We start from the raw sequence: 17,152 nt of genomic DNA, 5'->3' as shown, positions 1-17,152 counted from the left end.
ATTCACACCTGGAGGTGACCTTGGATGCCTCATGTTTTCTCCCAGAGCCTGAGGTTCTTCAGCTGCAGAGATGGTGATGATGATGTTGGCACCCAGGGTTGCTCTGAGGACTACAAGAGAGAACACAGGTGGAAGAATTTAGCACAGGACCTGGCACACACTAGGTGCTCCACAGCTGGTAGAGGCACTGGACTCTTCCAAGCGAAGGTCACAGATGTGGATAGTTAGGATAAAGAGAGGCCACGAGTGAAAGGCTCTTGAGCCACTGCTTGTGCAAACAGGTGGGCTGGCAGCTGCTGACAGTGACAACAATGGCTGGTTTTTATTGTTTAATCCTCCACAAATGTCATATTCCATCCTCATCCCAAGCTGTACAAAGTGAGTTATGATTTTGTGCCCATTTTGTAGATTGGAAGGTGGAGGTGCAGGCAGGTTAAGTAGGTGGGAACCAGATAGCAGTTTTCAACAGAGAAGAGTAAAACAACTCAAGTTCAGAGTGTGACAAGCTTTTAACTTAACTTTCTCTTTAAAAATATCACACTTAAATGTCTCCCCTGAACATGTCTCCCTACTTTTGTTGACCTCTCTAGCATTTACTTTGTGATTTCCTTCACGGTAGAACTCACTCCTCTCTGGCATGCCACCTTAGCATTGCTCATGGAAGGTGGAATCCTGGTGCCCACCCAGGGCTAGAAGTGAAGTTGGGTTCCATAAATTGCGAATCTTTGCTATTGCTTTGGAAGTGGTGAAGGCTCCTGCTTTATGCCCAGCAGCACCTCTGACACACGGTGCAAATGGTGTCCGGCTAACCTAAATCATATTTCGAATATGCTATTGGAAAAACCCTGGTCCACAGGGAAAACGCCCCCTTGATGTTCCCTCCCCCACTTGATTGATTCCTCGGGAATCCCGGGTGTGGCTGGTAGCAGGGGAGAGGAGAACTTGGCTCCACTAAGTGGTCAGATATATCAGAGCCCAAGCATTTATCTCTAGGCCTCCGTTTCCTCTTCTCTAAAATGCAAAAATAAAATAAAATAAAATAAAATAAATAAATAAAAGAAAGTGAACTGGCAGGACTAGACTGGAGTGGAATCTACAAACCAGCTACTTGTGAGAGCAGCCCACTGAAAATACATTTGTTTGTTTTGCTCAGAGCTTAAAATAAAATTGAATTAAATGCCAATGTTTAAAAATTGGGGGATAGTGCGTAAGAATCCAGATTTCTATGTTCTCTTAAAATACTGTGAGCACTGCCCATCCAGAGTTGGCTGGAGGCGGGTGAGGCCACAGAGATGAAAATGTGGCCACTAGGTCATCCCCTCTCCACCTGACTTCATTAAGGGGCCCTTTCTCCCCTGGACTCAGGAGGTAAGTGAGTTTGTGATGCTGGACCTGCATCCTGAACGTGGGAGCCCCTTCAAGGGAGGGGGTGGGCTTCTGGCACAAAACCTTTCCTATTTCCTTAAAACACACTCATGATATGCCAGGGTTGTAGTAAACATATCAGGTACAATTCTAAGCACTATACCCACACCAGGCAACTACTTAGTTCTCATAGCCACTTCCTGAGGTGAGTGCCACTGCTAACATACCCATTTTGCAGATGAGGACGCCGAGGCACAGAGAGGTTAACTCACTTGGCCAAAGTCACATGACCGGTAAGTCGTGGCATTGGGATTTGATCCCCAGCAGCTCTGCCTCCAAATTTGTGCTCTAACCATTGTACAATGCTGCTCCTTTTCCTCTTTTCTGGGAGAATGGCCAGTCTTATGGCTTTGTCCAAGTTTCCATCTCTCAATATGACAAGTAATTCATCATCTCCCCAGCTCTCCTTCCCTCTTCTATTTATTACTTCCCTCCCTCATGTCAATCAACTCCTTTAGCCGGAACAGCCCTCTAAGGACAGGTACACTATTTTCCCCATGTTGGGGTGAGGACATTGAGACACAGAGAGGTTAGGTAACCTCTCCTGGCTAGAGGTGGGAGAGTCAGGATTTGACTCTGGCCATCTGTTGGCAGAGCCCATGCTCCTGGCACTCTCTAACACCCTGGAATCCCCTCAACCACCCAGTTTGCCATTCATTTCTTCCCTCCTTCAGTTTTTCACTTATCTATCCATCCAACACTCAACCAACACCTTGTGCTCATGCCACCCCTGTGCTGGGCATGGGGGGCTCAGAGACACCTGCATCGAGACTGGCAGGAGTGGGAAGATGACATCCTGCTCTCAGAACAGGAGCTGCCCGTGAACACCCCCTCTGGGGCCAAGACCAGTGAGAGAACTGATTTTCAACGAACAGCCCTGGAGAGTTCAGGAGGAGGGAGCAGAGGGGAAGCTGGGTGGCCAGCTTCCTGCAGAGGTGAGTCCACTGTAAGGCACTTACGGATTCAAGGAGACCCCAGCACCCCTGACACGCTCATCCCCTGACCCCACCCTTGGCAGCCAGAGCACTGGCTAGCCTTTTGACTGTAGTTAGTCCACTGCTCCTGTGGGGCCCTGAGAGGAGGATTTGCTCTTCTGGGCCTCTGTCTCCTTATCTGTAAAATATCTTGAAATAACCTTTTTGTTTTAGAACTGTTTTAGATTTACACAAAAATTCCTAAAGACAATACAGAGAGTTCTTGTCTGTGCTGCATTCAGTTTCCCCTATTAGTCACATCTTCTATTAGAATGGCACCTTTCTCATAATCAATGAATCAATATTGATATTAGCTAACACCCATACTTTATTCACATTTCCTCTGTTTTTACCTAACACCCTTTTCCTCTTCCAGGTTCCCATCGAGGGCGCTGCATTGTATTTACTCATCGTGTCTCCTTAGGTTCCTCTCGGCTGGGACAGTTTTGCAGAATATTATTTGGAAAAAATTAATTTCGAATACCTCAGAAGGAATATTTTGGGCTACAAGAAATATTTTAATCTGGGTGGTGGTTACACAGGTGTAAACACGTGTAGAAAGTGGTGCATTTAAAATTAGTGCACTTTATCTACTATGTGTGTCATGCCTCAATAAAAAAAAGAGTCTCCAATTTGCCACAGTCCCCAGGACTCCCTGTTACATTTCACTCATTCTGTCATTGTTTTGTATCATCTGCTTCGCAACTGTATTCATTACACAGTAGATGAATAAGATCCTTTTAGTTTACTCATCTTCAAAGTGGGTATAATAATTTTCTACTTGATAAGGCTGTAGTGAAGATGAACTGGGACAGGATGTATCAAGTCCTTAACACAGTGCCTGGTGCATAGTAAGTGTTCAGTAAAAAGGAATGATGATTGTGTGTATAATATTTGAATTTTTAAAAGAGGTGTGTGAGCCTTCCTTCTCCTTACAGCAAGCCCCATCCTCTCCTTCTCCTTTCTCCCCTGCCTCCTCTTTTGTCTCTGTTCATCTCTGCCTGGGAGGGTCAGGAGGTGGGAGAGACAGAGCAGAGCCTGCAAAGACGGTGTATACCGGCCAACAGAAGCGGAAGACCCTTGAGCATGACCCCCAGACTGTCCTCAAAGCCCAGGGAAGCTTTGGTGGAAGTTAGGGTTCCAACCATTCCCTATATAAGGAGTTCCTTGGGGTGTGAGGAGCTTGAGGAGCGTGCAGTTCCCAGACAGCTTCCTCCAAAGCTATATCCTGCCCCCTCAGAGACTTTCCCTGGCCAGTGATCCCTGGACACAGGGATTGGGAGGGCTTTTAGAGGGGTGCTGTGGATCATGGAGACAAAGTAACCTCCAACCTGGGCTGTCTGCTGGCTCAGCCTCTTGGGGGGATGCCAGATTCCCCTGTGTGGCACCCCCAGAGTCATGCCCAGAACCAGTGAAGTCAGCGGGAGCTATCTGTGATGAGTGTGCAGAAGGCCAAGAAGGACCCATTAGGACCAATGAGGGGTTGAGGGGAGTGGAAAGAATAGGGACTGAGGGGTAGGGGGCCAGGGCTGAGTCCTGCCTTGCCCTCTGACTTGCTACATGACTGCTGGCGAGTCCCTTCCCCTCTCTGAGTCTCTATTTCCTAATAATAATAACAATAATAGTAACAATCATGATGATAGTGATGATGGTGGTGGTGATGGTGACAGCAGCTCCCAATTTAAGTATAAGGCATGGGATAAGCCCTTTATGTATACAGCATAATTTCATCTTTATATATAACCCATCAGCTAGGTCCTGTTATTATCCCCATTTCACGTATTTTTAAAATGGGGTCAAGGGGTCGAGAGCGTGTGTAAGCTTTCCCAGCTAAACCGTTTGCAAACACAGGATTCAAACTCCAGTCTGTCTGATCAGAAACTGACACCACGACCTAGGTCATCTCCCCTGTGTTTGCACCTCTGAGATGGGCAGGTAGCCTCAAGGGTCTCTTAGTTTTCCTTCCAGCATCAGCCTTGCTGCCTCTGAGGGCGGCTCCCATGTTCAGGGAGGGAAAGGGGGCAGCTCAGAGCTAACAGCTACTGGACACTTGCCTGTGTCGAAGGGCTCCCTCGCTTATCTCATTTGATCTTCACACAGCCTTATGAAAGAGGAACTGTTACCACCAACCCCATTTTACAGGGTAGAAAACTGAGGCACAGAGAGATGGAGGTAAATGTCCCAGTGGACTCCTGGGTGTCAGGATGTGAACCTGGGTCTTCTGGCTCCAGAGCCCCTGCTCTTGTTCACTTTCACCGCCCTCTGGAGGGAGCACGCCTATGGAGCTGGGTGAGGCCAGAGATAGTGCCCCCTGGGGCTCCTCATCAATACCTAAAGAGCTTGCCTGGGCCAAGGCTTGCCCTCTACTCTCCCTCCCAGACAAGGACTCAAAGCCTCACAGATTCCTCTCCTTACACCCTTTCCATCTCAGCAACCCCCTACCTCCCCACCACTGCCCTGTCCTGGACTGGAGACCCAGGCTCCTGGGGAGACCAACCAGTCCAGGGCTGTGGGGAGGGCCTTGCGAACCCAGCCTCCCATACCTGGCCAGAGATGAAGGTGAATCACCCGGTGTCCTTGCTGGGTCCCAGGCCACAGACACAAGTACCCTCTCTGACTGCTCGGCTCCGGCACCTACAGTCACTGCAGAAGTCTGCAGCATATGGCCACACCCTGCAAGGTGGCCACGGCACCCAGGCCTGGCTGCCAGCAGGGCTGCCTCCCTTTCTGGCCTGGTGATCCGTGAGGAGGGAGGCGGGGTGAAGAGGGGCAGGCGAGTGGGGCTGGCCATCAGGGTCTGTGGGCTGGCCTCCACAGTGTGGTAATTGGCAAAACAGTAGTCTCTGTCAAAAGCAACGTGGGAGGTGGGCATTACTCTGCACCCCTGGCTTCTTCTTGGGCCTTTGTTCTCACAAGCGTGAGGCTCCTGATCCTATCAGCAACACCCTGGCTTCAGCCCTGGCTACCTGGAAGTTCTTTTGTTCTGAGGACTCTCTGTGCAACTGGCTGGCATGGAGCAGCCCTGGGAACATGGGGAAAGGGTGGTTACGATGCGTGCATCTGGCCCAACCCAAGGAGGCTTCCACTGAAACAGGTCACGTGGGGAGATGCCAGGCCAGGAGAGCCTAGGCCAAACAGCACAGAATCTTGCTTCCTCCAGGAAGCCTCTCTGGACTAAGGGGAAAAGAGGGTAACAGAGTCCCCTACCCACCTTGCCTCTGGGCCCCGTGACACTCCTTGCTTGTGCCCTATAATGTGCCTGATACTTTCTCTTCATAGAGAAACGGGAAGAAAACATTTATTGTTTCCTGCTGAGCAGCTTGTCCTTCCTCCAGCATCCTTGGAGAAGGAGCACTTTCCACATGAGCAAGTTTCCCAGCTACTGTAATCGTCCCCCTTCGCGTGCCAACATGTGTTTTATCTTAAATATTTCTGGTGTAAGGAACACACCCCTGAATATATTTTTTCACTTTTAGGTGAATTGATGTTTTGCTAATCACAGCAACTCCTGTTTGACAAATAGCAGAACGTCTACGCTGCAAACATATTATTTAGTCAATCTAGGGACTTCCTTTGCTTTCCAGCCTTTTACTTTTAAAAATACGGTTTAAGCAGGTGCGGTGGCTCATGCCTGTGATCCCGATTACTTGCTTGGTGCTGGTGTCAGGGTGCGAATACGGATTGTAGGCTCTCAGTTCAAGCAATGTGAGAACCGCTCATATTTGGGATGGGGAAGCTTAGTTAACTTTCTCAGATCCATGAGATGACTGGGGAGGAAAAAATGGAATGCTGGCAATAAAGGGGGTCCAGCATTGACCCTCCGCCTCTCTGGGCATCCCAGCCAAGCAGGGGTGATGGGCTTGGGTCTCTGTGCCACTTCCCACCTTCCTGGGGGAAGACTCAGGAGCGGGTGTCATCTCAGAATGAAAGTCAAGTGACTGACGAGAGGCAGTAGGGGCACCCCAGAGGTTCTCAGACCACCCAGGAAGGACATTACTTCTCTAGAGAAACAAAGACAGGAGGTGATCTAGGAAGAAAACCTCTTTCTCTCACCCTTTGAAGATCATTTTAGGAATGATCTTCCTGGCACTCCCCTATCCAGCAACAGCCGGTTGTACACCTACCTGTTTTGTGGCCTTCCTGCCTGTAACCGCCTTGAAAGCTAAGTCCCTGACTTCCCGTGTTTCTGGAGTCTAGAACATAGTTGTGCAGAGAAAGCGCTCGGCTTTAAACTTACAGACTCTTTATGTAAGATAATGATCCCACAGTCAGTCCCAGATTGGAGTTTAAGGCCAATGGGCATCCCCTGGAAGCTGAGACATCAGTGATTTTTAGAAGGATGTCAGATTTTAGAGAATGACGTAAAATATTCTTCGAGTCTATTTGGGAACCTAAATGTCATGAAAGAACTGGTGGTCTGTCCAGAATCAGCTTCAAATCATTATGATGGGGCTATGGGTTGAACTACGTCCTTCCGAAAAGATAGATTGAAGTCCTAACCCCTCATACCCCAGAATGTGAGGTACAGATGGGCATTTACAGAGGGTGTTTACAGAGGTGATCAAGTTAAAATGAGGCCATTAGAATGGGTCCTAACCTAGAATGACTTGGTGTCCTTATGAAAAGGGAACTTTGGACACAGAGGCACTCACTGGGGGAAGATGACATGAAGGCAGGGGACTAGAGTGCTACTTCTCCATTCCAAGGAGCTCCGAAGATGGCTGGCGAACCACCAGTAACTGGGGGAGAGGCCGGGAAAGAGTCACCCTCACCATCCCTGGAAGGAATCAAGCCCTCTGACACCTTGATCTTGGACTCCTAGTCTCCAGAATGTGAGACAACACATTTCTGTTAGTTTGTGGTCATGTGTCACGGCAGCCCTAACAAACTAATACAGATGACAGACTCTGTTTTCCCAGTCCTCAGGTGGCTGAGAGAGACCAACACAGTTCCAGCAAAGGTGCCTGGGGTCCTCATCATTTGAGGCGATTGTTCCCACTGGGGACCAATAAAAGAACAAAACTCACCGAGCAGTCGTCAATATTCCAGGCCCTAAGCTGGGCATATCCTATTTTCTCCTCCATTGAATCCTTCCAACATCCTCAAAAAGGAGGGCTCTCATTTTAAAGAATATAAAACTGAGGTGGGAAGCACTTAAGTAACTTGTCCAGGATTGCACAGCTGGGACGTGCACCTGGCAGAGGGGAGACGACCTGCGGCCGGAGTGTCCCACTGCACCACGCCTCCTCCCCAGGACAGGCCTCGTGCGATGGCTCCCTGGCTCTGACAAGTGGTTACCAGAGGTTTGGGGCATGTGTTGATGCAACCTCTTTGTTCCCTTCCCTGAATTTTAGACTGGAGAAGTCTGGCCACAGAGGGGGCTCACGTTTTTGTTTCCTTCGTTCTCTCATTGAAGAGAACAGGAATGCAGAGAAAAGTTCAAACTCCCCAAAAGGATAAACTGTTTAAGAATCCTCAAGTCCTTTTAAAACCCTCCTTTGTGCCAGTTTCCATCTTTGACAAAGCACTTTCTTGAGCATGGGGTTCCCATCCCCCAGCATGGCCCTCAGATGGGAATTATTGTCCACATTTTAAGGCATGATGAGTCAGTTGCTTTGTAAAGGGGTGTTGATTACAACTGCCTAATACATTGCTGACGTGGACATTCTGCCGATTGAACTTATGTATAAGGAAAAATGCCTGTCATTTTTACTTAGAAAGGGTTTCTGCTGGGGAGGATTTAGTTGTTCTGGCACAGTCTTGGGGTAAAACATTTTTCATAAACGTTTTCTGACTCCACAACTTCCCTTAGTTGGTTTTCCTCTCTGGATGGTCCTGTTGGCAAAGAGAGTGACAAGATTCCTTGATTCCCTTATTGAGGCAGTGACTCGAGCTGCTTTGTGGTTGGAACATCTTGGCAGTTGCAGGAGGGGTAAGCTTTGGGAGGCCCTTTCGCTCTGGCTCCAGAGAGAACAGGTCAGTCTTCAGGGTTTAGGGTCTGCTGGCACATACTCCCTCCCCTCGGGCTCAGCCCAGGTCTGCCCCAAAAGGCGTGCTGCTCAACGTCCCATCGACAGTGAGCCAGTGGCTTTGACCCCACTTGGAAATGCAGACAGCACGGGGTGGGAGTGCTGGTTCCCAGCAGATGCTACTTCTTCCACCTGCACTGCATTTTACTGAAAATCTGAACTCCAGAACCATACTACCAGGGTTCAAATCCCAACTTGGGTGGTATTAACACCGAACACTCTGCTTCAGTTTCTTCCTTTGTACAGTGGGGATAAGAATGGTCATGTATGTCTTATGGGGCTGTTGTGAGCACTAAATGATTAAACATTTTAAAGCACTTAGAACAGGCCCTGGCACAAAGTGAGCCCTGTATTAAGTGATTGCTATGGTGATTTTTGTGACTATTGTTGTTACTATGAATTCATTCAACCAACATGGGTTGTATGTGTGGAGATAGATGCTACTTCCTGGCAATCCAGGCGTTGGACTTAACCACTCTGAGCCTTGCTTTCCTCTTCTGTGAAATGAGGATAACAAAATTGTACATGTCACAGGCTGGTGGTGAGGACAAGGGGCTCATAGCAATGCCTGGCATGCAGTGAGTGCTTGGGGACTCCTAGGCACTGAGATGATTATTGACATTGGTGTGACTGTGATTCCTGCTGGCCATCAGGCCAGGCCCTCCATCGCTGCCCTCAGAGAAACTTAGAATCACCTTGGACAGACCCACTTCTGAGGCTAGAAGTTCACCACTTAGGGTCTGAGTGGCCCTCATGTCCTCCCTGGATTCTCCTCGCCCCACCCCCTGCCACCCCTGACCTAGAACTGTGACCTGGCCCTTCCTGATGTGCCACTCACCCCCCATCCTCTCCTGGCTTTGGAGGGATGTTTCTCAAACATTGATCGGACTACTGGAAACCCCCAATAACTTCACCACTGCACATAGATTGTGATTCAAACTCCTTACAGGGGCCCTCTGCTCACATTACCACATTATCTTGGGCCCTGTTCATCCCTCCCCAGTCCCACTGAGGCCAGAGGTCTCTTTGTCCCATTCATAAAGGCACATGAGAGGTGAATAAATGTATAACAATGACTGCACATAGAGGGTGCTCAGTAAACCCTTGTAACCAAATAAACAGGTAGCTAAGCCCTGGCTTCAAGCATCCTTTAGAGAGAAGATGATGCATCTTTGTTATTATATAATAAAACAGGTTGAACTCCGTGGTGAAAACTCTACTACCTGGTTTCCACCAATGGGCATGGGAAGCCTTCGTCAACCTATCTCAGGAGGAGGAGAGGAGTGATGTCACCGCCTCTCCCTGAGGATGGCTCATAGATGGCTCTCCTCAACCTCCTTCCCCACCCACGCCTATCAAAAGCTGCTGGGTTTAGATGCTCAAGTTTCTGTTCCGTATTATGGATCATTTAATATTCAAGAGATGGCATTAAATAAATATGTGAGCAATTATGTAATGTGTTTGGAAACAATCTGGTTCGTCCCAAAGTGCTTGGGCGAGAAACCAAACTTTAGCAAAGCAAGAGGTCTGGGTGGTGTCTGAGGGTTGAGCAGGGAGGCACGTGGCCCGTCTGCTTGTTTTCTCCCTCCCTGAGTTGAGTCTGTGGTTACTCATCTTCAGGCAGGCACAAAGGCAGTAGGAAGCCAGTGATGCTGCCTTGCACAGTTAGAAGCTCAGGGTTGCATGCTGGCTGCAAGGTTTCTTCTCTCTGGGCATCAGTTTTCTCATTTGTGAAAAGGGCTAACAGCGCCTGCTGGGAAGGTCAAACGAGATGACGACTCTAAGCTCTGGCTCAGAGGACAAGCTTGTGCAACAGAAGTTGTGTCTGATGCTGAAAGATGAGCAGTGAGAGCTCTGATCTCTTACATGTTGGGTCCATTGGGCATGCACTCCAAGATTTGTATATCACCCTAATGTAAGGTTGGTCAAGCAAGGCAAATAGCAGTGGCCCCAAGAAAGGCCTGTAGGAGCACAGAGGAAGACATGGTTGATTTCAGTAAGGAGCCACAGAAATCTCACAGAGCTGCCATATATGCTGACTCTGGAAGGTTGAGTGGTGTTCTGGCCTCAGAGAGGGCTGCCTCATTTAACTAACATGCATCAGGCACCTAGCAGGTCTATTCATTTGATAAGAATTTAATGAGCACCTACTATGTTCCAGCTACTCTGCTAAGCACTTTACATGAATCATCTGCAAAATACCATTTTATAGATGAGGGATCTGAGACTCAGAGGGGCTGTCCCAGTTGCAGAACTGGTATTTGAACCTGGGACTGAGTCCAGCTGCCAAACTCTCAATAACCAATAAACATACTACTGCCACCCAGCTGGTCTGTCCTGTCTTCTCTGTCAGCACTTAGCACATGTCCCAGCAAGCCCACCTGACTACCTCACCTCCAAGTCTTCATGTGCAGGCTGGGGCATGACCCAGAGGGTAGAAGAACGAAGCAGGACCAGGTGAGGTTGCTGGCTTTTCATTCAGGCACCAGTCTATCCTCCCAGGGCAGAGGCAGTGTCAGATCCGCCTGGGCTCCCCAGTGTCAGTGCTGGGACAGAACCTGGATTGATAACCATCTACCATGTGATGTGATGGGGCTTTCCTCCTCCACAGTCTACATCATGCTCCTAATTCAAATGCCATAGGGCTTCCAGGGAATTTCCCCAAACTGGCCCAATGTTGCATAAATAAGATACATGTCCCCAGTAGGATGACAGAGAGAAGACAGCTGCTTTCAAACACTGTGTTCCTGCTCAGTTGACCCTCCATTGGCAACCCGCACTCCCAGCATCTCTCTTCCCAGGTTGATAACCCCCAACCAAGTCCCCGTCTCCAACTCACCCCTCCACGTCTTCTGGTTAAATGAGAGGTGTCAGGGTTTGGAAACTGAGGCCCATGTCTTGCTGGCTCTAGGGACTTGGTGACGAAGTTCAGCTCTGGAAAAGGGGAAAGATGGCATTAGTTAGGGGTGGGTGACATGACAGGGACCCAGGTCAGAAAGGAGAAGGGAAGTTAACCGTGGTGTGGAGTGTCCCTGACGTGTTGGCTGTAGGCTAGGGACAGGTTTGACAAGGACCTAGCTCTTGCCTTCTGCATTCAGACCAGCCTGGGTGGGCTTTGCCCCTCCTGGGCCCAGAGCCCATCTCAGGGGTGCAAGTCCACCTGCTTGCACTCAGGGAGGGGTCTCCCTGTCTGAGACTGGGAAGGCTGAGTGGTGGGCCCCAGAGAGAGGGCTGCCTCATTGAACTAACATGCATCGGGCACCTAGCAGTTCTATTCACTTGATAAGTATTTCATGAGCACCTACTATTTTCCAGCTACTCTGCTAAGCACTTTACATGAATTATCTTTGCTGGATCTTCATAAGATGCCACTGTTGTCCCCATTTTACAGATGGCCTGTGTGTGGCCTGTGAGGGCAGAAGGAGTGTGAAAGAGTGGTGTGTGTCCTGGAGAGACAGAGATACTTTCTTGGGCAAGTGACTTAAACTTCCTGAGCCTCCCAGACAGAGATACTTTCTTGGGCAAGTAACTTAAACTTCCTGAGCCTCCTTTTCCCCATCTGGAGGATAGAGATCATAATACCTATTTTTCAGGATTTTTGTGAGGGGTAACTAAAATATAATATGCATAAGTGCCGTGGGTCTTAGAAATACCCAATAAACAGCAGCAGCAGAGGGCACTGGGTGCTACATGGCTCCCTGTCAGCTTCCTTCTCTCTCTCTCTCAATCCATTTATTCATTTATTTGTATTTTTTTTTGAGATGGAGTCTCACTCTGTTGCCCAGGCTGGAGTGCAATGGTGTGATCTTGGCTCACTGAAACCTCAAGCGATTCTCCTGCCTTAGCCTCCCAAGGGGCCAGGATTACAGGTACATGCTGCCATGCCTGGCTAACTTTTTTGTATTTTAGTAGAGATGGGGTTTCACTGTGTTGCCCAGGCTGGTCTCCAACTCCTGAGTTCAGGAGATCCACCTGCCTAGGCCTCCCAAATTGATAGGATTACAGGCATGAGCCACCACACCCAGCCCTATTTGTAACTTTTTATTTTAAATAGTTATCGATTCAAATGAAATTGCAAAGAAATGTACAGAGAGATCCCATGCACCTCCCTCTGGACTTCCCCAAGGTTAACTTGCACTACTGCAGCACGCCATAAAAACCAGTCATGTGACATCATACAATCTACAGAGCTTACATGCAGCAGTTTGACGTGTGTGTGTGTGTGTGTGTGTGTATGTGTGTGTGTAGCTCTATGAAATGTTACCTGCAATTTTGTGTCACCACCACCACTACAATCAAGATGTAGAACTGTTCCATCCCTACAAGGCTTCCTTGGGCTACCCCGTTATAGTCATGCCCCTCATCCCTAACCCCTGGCAACCTCTAGCCTGTTCTCTATCTCTCTAATATTGTTCTTTCAATGACATTGTATAAATGGAGTCATGCAGTATACAACCTTTTGGGACTGGCTTTTTTCACTCGGCAGAATTCCCTGGAGATTCCTCTAGGTGGTTGTGTGTAACAAGAGTTCGCTCCTTTTTATTGTTGGGTAGTATTCCATACGTGGATGCATTACAAGTTGTTTAACTACCAATCAGTGAAAGGACATCTGTGTTACTCCTAGTTGTGGGGTATTATAAACATTTATGTAAGGTTTGTTGTGTGAACAAATGTTTTCGTTTGTTGGAACAAATGCCCAAGAGTGCAATTGTTGGGTTGGGTTGTATGGCAGTTGATTTTTCTTTTTTTTTTTTTTTAAAGAAAGTGTCAAACCATTTTCCAGTATGGTAAATGACTGTAGCATTTTACACTCCCACCAGCAATGTACGAGTGGATCCAGTTTCTCTGCATCTTCATCAACATTTGGTGTTGTCACTATTTTCTATCTCAGCCGTTATGATAGGTGTGTAATAATATCTAATTAAGGTTTTATTTTTCATTTCCCTAATGACTAATGATGTTGCACATCTTTTCACGTGCTTATTTGTCATCTATATATACTCTTTGCTGAGATGCCTTTTGCCCATTTTTAAATTGGATTGTTAAGTTGCTGAGTTTTGAGACTTTTTTGTATAAGTCAGATATCAGTACCTCATCAGGTTTTGTGGTTTGCAAATATTTTTTTCTAGTGCATAGCTTAGCTTTTTATCCTTGTCACAGGATTTTTTTGTCTTTTTATTCTTGTCACAGGATACTTTTTGCCTGTTTTATGGATTTGCTCTCCTCCTCCTCTTCCACCACTAGTTCCTCCTCCTCCTCCTCCTCCTCCTCCTCTTCTTCTTCTTCTTCTTCTTCTTCGTCTTCGTCTTCTTCTTCCTCTTCTTCTTCCTCTTCTTCTTCTTCTCCTCCTCCTCCTCTTCTTCTTCATCTTTGTCTTCCTCATCTTCTTCATCTTCTTTCTTCTTCTTTCTCTTCTTCTCTCTTCTTTCTTCTTCCTCTTCCTGTCTTTCTTCCTCTCCTTCCTCCTTCTTCCTACTCCTCCTCTTTCTCCTTCTCCTCCTTCTCCTTCTTCTCCTTCTCCTCCTTCTCCTTCTCCTTCTTTCTTCTTTCTTCTTCTTTTTGAGAAAGGGTCTCATTCTGTTACACAGGCTGGAGTGCAGTGGCATGATCATAGCTCACTGCAGCCTTGAATTCCCAGGCTCAAGCAAGCCTTCTGCCTCAGCCTCCTGAACAGCTGGGACTACAGGTGTGCACAACTATGCCCAGCTAATTTTATTTATTTTTAATTGTGGCAAGGTCTCACTATGTTGCCCAGGCTGGTCTTGAACTCCTGGGCTGAAGCAGTCCTCCCACTTTGGCCTCCCAAAGTGTTGGGATTACAGGCATGAGCCACCACACCCAGCCTCTTACTTTTTGTCTACAAGTGTTATAGTTTTACATTTTACATTGAAGTCCATGGTCCATTATGAGTTAATTTTTATATGTGGTGTGAGACTTAGGTTGAAGTTATTATTATTATTTTCATTATTTTTGCCTATGGATGTCCAATTGCTCTAGCACTATTTGTTGAAAAGGTTATCATCTTACTTCATTGAATTGCTCTTGTACCTTTGTTAAAAATAGGTTGCGCATATTTGTGTGGGTTTATTTCTGGGTCATCTATTCAGTCCATTGATCTATTTGTCATATCTCTGTCAATACTACTGTCATGATTTCTATATAATAAATCTTGAAATCACATAAACTGATTCTTCATTCTTTTTCAAAATTGCTTTAGATATTCTAGACTCTTTGCTTTTCCTTACAAATTTTAGAATCTTTTCCACATCTATACCAATTTGTCTGAGATTTTGATAGAAATTGCAGAGAACAGACATCTTTGCTATGTTAAGTCTTCCAATCCACGAACACAAGTATCTTCATTTATTTAGGCTTTTAAAACTTCTTTCATTTGTGTTCAATAATTTTCATCATATAAATCCTATAGATTTATTAAATTTATACCTATTTCATTTTTTGAGTGATTGTAAATGGCATTGTATTTAAAATTTTGGTGTCCACATATCCATTGCTAGTGTATAAAAATACATTTTTTGTATGCTTAGTTTGTATCTTGTAACTTTCCTGAACTCACATATTACTTCTAGGGTGTTTGTGTTTTTAGATTCCTTGGGATTTTTATGTAGACAATCAAGTCATTGCAAAAGAGTTTTATTTCTTCCTTTGAATTTGTATGTCTTTTCTTGTCTTATTGCACTAGCTATAGCTTTCAGCACTATATTGAATATAATGATGAGACCTGACATCCTTGCCTTGTTCCCAATCTCAGGGGAAAACATTCAGTAAGTATAAGTATAAGATAGTTTTTAAAAATGCTCTTTATCAGGTGAGGAAGCTTCTCTCTATTCCTACTTTTTCTGTGTTTTATCACGAATGGGTGTTGAATTTGCTTTTCCTACATTGATGGATACCATCATGTGATTTTCTTCTTTAATCCATTAATATGGTGGATTATATTAATTGGTATTTAAATGTTAAGCCAACCCTGCATCCCTAGAATAAACTCCACTTGGTCATGATGCGTAATTCTTTTTACACACTGTTGAATTCTGTTTGTTAATGTTTTGTTAAAGATTTTCACATGTATACACATGATGGATGTTAGTCTGTAGTTTTGTATTTGTTTGTATTGTCTTTGTCTGGTTTTGCTATTATGATAATAGTGGCTTCATAAAATATATTGGAATTGTTTCTTCCTCTTCTATTTACTGGAAGACATTGTATAGAATTGGTGTTAATTTTTTAAACACTTGGTAAAATTCTGCAGTGAAACTACCTGGTCCTGACAGATTCACAGCCGAATTCTACCAGAGGTACAAAGAGGAGCTAGTACCATTCTTTCTGAAACTATTCCAATCAATAGAAAAAGAGGGAATCCTCCGTAACTCATTTTATGAGGCCAGCATCATCCTGAAATCAAAGCCTGGCAGAGACACAACAAAAAAAGAGAATTTTAGACCAATATCCCTGATGAACAGGGATATTGGCAACAATCCTCAATAAAATACTGGCAAACAGAATCCAGCAGCACATCAAAAAGCTTATCCACCATGATCAAGTGGGCTTCATCCCTGGGATGCAAGGCTGGTTCAACATACGCAAATCAATAAACGTAATCCATCATATTAACAGAACCAAAGACAAAACCCACTTGATATCTCAATAGACACAGCAAAGGCCTTCGACAAAATTCAACAGCCCTTCATGCTAAAAACCCCCAATAAACTAGGTATTGATGGAATGTATCTCAAAATAATAAGAGCTATTTATGCCAAACCCACAGCCAATATCATACTGAATGGGCAAAAACTGGAAGCATTCCCTTTGAAAACTGGCACAAGACAGGGATGCCCTCTCTCACCACTTCTATTCAACATAGTGTTGGAAGTTCTGGCAATCAGGCAGGAGAAAGAAATAAAGGGTATTCAACTAGGAAAAGAGGAAGTCAAATTGTCCCTGTTTGCCGATGACATGATTGTATATTGAGAAAACCCCATTGTCTCAGCCCAAAATCTCCTTAGGCTGATAAGCAACTTCAGCAAAGTCTCAGGACACAAAATCAATGTACAAAAATCACAAGCATTCTTATACACCAAATAACAGACAAACAGAGAGCCAAATCATGAGTGAACTCCCATTCACAATTGCTTCAAAGATAATAAAATACCTAGAAATCCAACTTTCAAGGGATGTGAAGGAACTCTTCAAGGAGAACTACAAACCACTGCTCAATGAAATAAAAGAGGACACAAACAAATGGAAGAACATTCTATGCTCATGGATAGGAGGAATCAATATTGTGAAAATGGCCATACTGCCCAAGGTAATTTATAGATTCAATGCTATCCCCATCGAGCTACCAATGACTTTCCTCACAGAATTGGAAAACTCTACCTTAAAGTTCATATGGAACCAAAAAAGAGCCCCCATTGTCAAGACAATCCTAAGCCAAAAGAACAAAGCTGGAGGCATCACTCTACCTGACTTCAAACTATACTACAAGGCTACAGTAACCAAAATAGCATGGTGCTGATACCAAAACAGAGATACAGATCAATGGAACTGAACAGAGCCCTCAGAAATAATACCACACATCTACAACCATCTGATCTTTGAGAAACCTGACAACAACAAGAAATGGGGAAAGGATCCCCTATTTAATAAATGGTACTGGGAAAACTGGCTAGCCATATGTAGAAAGCTGAAACTGGATCCTTTCCTTAC

This window comes from Mandrillus leucophaeus, unplaced genomic scaffold (genome assembly GCF_000951045.1).
Source record: "Mandrillus leucophaeus isolate KB7577 unplaced genomic scaffold, Mleu.le_1.0 Scaffold442, whole genome shotgun sequence".
NCBI lineage: Eukaryota > Metazoa > Chordata > Mammalia > Primates > Cercopithecidae > Mandrillus > Mandrillus leucophaeus.
Note: the sequence above shows the minus strand (reverse complement) of the source record.